Source organism: Eurosta solidaginis, chromosome 3, assembly GCF_040869045.1.
Source record: "Eurosta solidaginis isolate ZX-2024a chromosome 3, ASM4086904v1, whole genome shotgun sequence".
In the NCBI taxonomy this organism is placed as follows: Eukaryota; Metazoa; Arthropoda; class Insecta; order Diptera; family Tephritidae; genus Eurosta; species Eurosta solidaginis.
Window position 1 is genome coordinate 117150625 of NC_090321.1, and position 5245 is coordinate 117155869.

A 5245-nucleotide genomic window follows, 5' to 3' on the forward strand; every position below is an offset into this window, starting at 1 on the left:
TCAGTGTTTAATTTGTTACGTCCCTCCCACAAATTGTCATCCTCCCAGCAGATCTTTGCAGCGGGTCTGCGCCATACTCTCCTCTTCCGGGAAGGTATCGACCCCAATCCGGGTCCTTCTCCTGACCCCGGTCCTGAGAAATTAGTTTGCTGCGTTTGCCGGAAAAGAATCTTTTTAGGACGGTCATATATATAAGGGCCTGAAATATTTCAATGAACTTCCTAATCACATAAAAAGTAGTAATAACTTCAATAATTTTAAAAAAAGTTTATTGGAGCACGTAAAACCCTTCCAATAAGATAAAGTTTTTCTCCTCTTATTTTTTTCATTATATATCCGATACTGGAGCGCGAAAAGGGAATGGTAATATTGGAAGCAGCAAAATACAATACATCCGGCCCTATGGAAAAGAAAATCGGTCGCCACCTGTAACTCCAAACAGTTCCAAAAACTAATTTCCCTGGAATTCGGTATTTTCAGCCGGTAGTCACTCTCAACTTCGATCTGGATACCGTAACAGGTTAAACTCTTACCTATCCAGAATCAACCCCGACATACAAAACATTGTCCTGCTCGTAATGTGTCCCCACATGACACCAACCATCCCTTTAACTGTATTGTGGAACAAACGCCTCTAACACTCCTCTCATTATGGTCCACTCCTGTTGAAACAGAGTTTCTTTGGACTTTCGTTAGAGGACATTGATGACAATTTGTGATCGGTCGCACCTATTGGATTGGGCGAAGCACTGCTAAAACAACAAAAGCAGGCGGACAAACGGAAAGAGAGGCAGCAACTGCATGACCCATCGATCCCGAGCCGTTCCTGCCAGTTGGCTCACAGGGGCATTAATAGCAGTAGGGAGGGAAAAGAGAGAACACTGGCGCAATATGCCAGGCCTGAGTCAATCTAAGTTAATGTTAGGGGGTTACAGCACAACTCGATATAGGGCATTAATAGGCCTCTCAAAAAGATAACCTAAGAACCCTAACGGCTATTCTTACAAGACACTGTAGACTGAACAGTCACATGCAAAAGCTGGGTATAATATCGAATAACACATACCGATTTTGTGATGGATCAGCAGACGACGGACCATATCCTTCTAGATTGCGGCGCAATTTCAAGACGTAGAGCTAAGTTTATGGGCTCACCATGGCCAGAGCATTCCCACATTTAATCCCTCAAGCTAAGAACCCTGCTGGGGTTCATCAAGGAAGTCGGCTAGGATGAGGTGCTGTGAAGGAGATGTGCAAGTCACTGTGCAATCCTCAATAAATTATCTATCTATCTACGTTCCGTTAACAAGCACCATTGTGGTACTAGCCCCACCATCTCGGGAACTATTGATATGACTACATTAAACCTTCTAGGGATTGAATATTAATAATGACCGCAATGCGAAAGTCTGCTAAAATGTACCATTCTCCATGGAATGCTCGATATATAATTTTCCACGTTTTGAAACAGTGATGAAAAGAGCAAAATTTACTAAATAATTTTAACTGGCTGTGGGTAGTAAGGTGTTGATGCCCTCTCTTAACGCAATGTAATGACAACTGCGATGCAGGGAAAATGACAAAAATCTTGTAAATCTACTGATAATAATTAATTAATTCCTCCCCTTCTATGTGTTATAAGTAAGTGTTGACTTCAACCTCGTGCTTTATTTAATGATTAGTCATTGTACATAGAGATGTGTTTTCTAATACATAACTGAACTAGGGTTGCCTAGTTCACTTATGCATGTACAAGTTGTGTTGTTATAAAGAGTATGGGTATACATATACAACATCTTCCCTTTATAAAATATGTATCAATACAATTTTAAAATAAATAAATAAAATATTATGCTTTACAAGTTCAGTTTGTCTGGTGGTTTAACTTTTCTTCCTCTTTGAGTTGTATACATTTCATTTGTTTATTTTATACTAAAAAATAAAAAACACACACCTTAATGTCACTTAAATAATAATTTTTATTTTGTAACTTAAATTACAAAAACAATACAAATTGTTTCGACACTAGCGTGGTGCCTTTTTCAGTTGTTTGTGTCAACTAACCATTGTCCATCAGATGACAAATAAAGCCTAGCAATACTTAACAATAATAATCAAATAATTTCCAATATTATAATATCATACAGTACAAAAAAGAGCAATAAGAGAATGCGCATTGGCAACGCAACAACAGTAAAAAGTAAAACAGAAAATTTAATGCAAGGCTGAAAAAAGACTAGAGTACAATGGGCCACTATCACGATTAACTGCAATATTTTTATTAACATAGATGTGTAGTGATTCTAAAATATTTAATTTATTTATATTGGATTCTGATACAATTGATTTACAGTCCTCTTCACTTAATGCATGCTGGTTCAATAAAGCGTGCTCCGCGATTCTACTCCTTCGATCAATATTTTTGATGTATTTGAGATGTTCATTCATCCTAATTCGTACAGTGGGACTCGATTGGCCTATATATTTCGCGACGCATACCGTTCCATCGTCATTCATTTGTGAGCACGTGACGGAATAAACCCCCGGTTTATCCAAACTGTCACACTTGTCCTTCGTCGATTTAAGCAACGATTTCAATTTATATTTATTTTTAGGTGCAACGTTTACGTTTACTTTATTAAACTATCTTTTAATATGTTTGAAATAATGCGTATCATAAGTTATGCTACAAAAAACTTGTTTATCTTTTTTACCCACTGTATCGAAAAACGAGCTGCATTCTCTTTTTTCTTTTTTGCTTTTATGTTTGTTGATTAGCTGCAGGATGCTGTTAGGGGAGTAGCCATTATATTCAGCTATGTTTATTATTTTCTCTTTCTCTCTCTTAAATGCGATTTCGTTGAGCGGTACATTTACAAGACGATGAGTCATGGAATTAAAAGCTGCTAACTTGTTGGAGTAGTAGTGGTTCGATTCTATGGGGATGAAACGCTCAGTCGATGAAGGTTTTCGATAAATATCGAACTCGATAACTCCATCAGTACCATGTATTAGTTTTAAATCAAGAAAAGGCAGCTCATTATTTACCTCAGATTCATATGTGAACTGAATTTTACTATTTATCGAATTTAATGAGTCAAGCATGCTATTGATTTTGTCTTTCTCAATAATTACTACACAATCATCGACATAGCGATAGTATACCCGTGGGAACAATGAGCTCTGAGTCAATTGTTCTTCGATAGTATTCATAAATAAATTGCATAAAAAGGGGCTTATATTTAACCCCATTAGTAAGCCATCGATTTGCTCGTAGAATACACCTCTGAATTGGAAAAAGGATTGATTAACGCATAAAACTGTTAGATCAAATAAAGCACTGGAGACCGACGGATTTAAGTTTTGTCTGTCGAGCCAAATGTGTAGTGCGTCCAAGGCCCCGCTTTTTGGTACGCTTGAGAAGTAAGAAATGATATCGAATGACGCAAAACATTCATTCGAATTTAACCGAACATCTTTAATTTTTGTAATCAGTTCTAATGAGTCTTTTATCAAAAAATTATCGAAACTCTTAAGTTTGTTGAAATAATCACTCAGCCATCTTGCAATGTTGGAAATAGGGGAAGTATATCCAGAGATAATAGGCCGAAATTTATTTCCAGGTTTATGCGCCTTATATAGACCGTATAAACAGGGGACTCGTACATAGGATTTGTTCATTTTGATATCCCAGTGACGGCCGAACAACTGCGCATACTTTTTTCGATGTTCCGTAGCTTGTCTCTTCATTTTTGGAAGGGGATTATTTACTCTCACGTAGTTTCCTTCTTTAATAAGTGCGCTCATACCATTGTTGTAGTCGTCTTGGTTCATTACAACTACACAGTTGTCCTTGTCCGATTTTGTTATATAAACGTTTTATTGGTTTAGCGATTTTACTGCGTCATGCAACTTACTACACTGTCTACGATTATTTGGAAACGATTTTGATGTTAAAGCTTGTTTTATGTTGTACCGTAAATTTTCAGCTTCCTCGGGTTTTAATCTTCCGACAGCCAACTCAGAGTCAACTATTATGTCCTGCATAGGTGAGGATTTATGTGGTAACGCAAAATTCAGACCTTTATTCAAAAGTTCAATTTCATTTTCATGAAGAGTCACATCCGACTTATTGATGATGAGATCAGGTATGAATTTGCTAGATGATAACTTCGGCGTTTTTGTTACCTTCAGTTTTCGTAACTTGAATCTCTTTGTTGTCGAGAAACACGGTCTAGTTTTGCACTTAACTTGGTTAATAAATAATCCCAGATTACAGACGCGATTGGATGTAATTCCATGACTCATCGTCTTGTAAATGTACCGCTAAACGAAATCGCATTTAAGAGAGAGAAAGAGAAAGTAATAAACATAGCTGAATATAATGGCTACTCCCCTAACAGCATCCTGCAGCTAATCAACAAACATAAAAGCAAAAAAGAAAAAAGGGAATGCAGCTCGTTTTTCGATACAGTGGGTAAAAAAGATAAACAAGTTTTTTGTAGCATAACTTATGATACGCATTATTTAAAACATATTAAAAGATTGTTTAATAAAGTAAACGTAAACGTTGCGCCTAAAAATAAATATAAATTGAAATCGTTGCTTAAATCGACGAAGGACAAGTGTGACAGTTTGGATAAACCGGGGGTTTATTCCGTCACGTGCTCACAAATGAATGACGATGGAACGGTATGCGGCGCGAAATATATAGGCCAATCGAGTCGCACTGTACGAATTAGGATGAATGAACATCTAAAATACATCAAAAATATTTATCCATGGAGTGGAATCGCGGAGCACGCTTTATTGAACAAGCATGCATTAAGTGAAGAGGACTGTAAATTAATTGTATCAGAATCCAATATAAATAAATTAAATATTTTAGAATCACTACACATCTATGTTAATAAAAATATTGCAGTTAATCGTGATAGTGGCCCATTGTACTCTAGTCTTTTTTCAGCCTTGCATTAGATTTTCTGTTTTACTTTTTATTGTTGTTGCGTTGCCAATGCGCATTCTCTTATTGCTCTTTTTTGTACTGTATGATATAATATTGGAAATTATTTGTTTATTATTGTTAAGTATTGCTAGGCTTTATTTGTCATCTGATGGACAATGGTTAGTTGACACAAACAACTGAATAAGGCACCACGCGAGTGTCGAAACAATTTGTATTGTTTTTGTAATTTAAGTTACAAAATAAAAATTATTATTTAAGTGACATTAAGGTGTGTGTTTT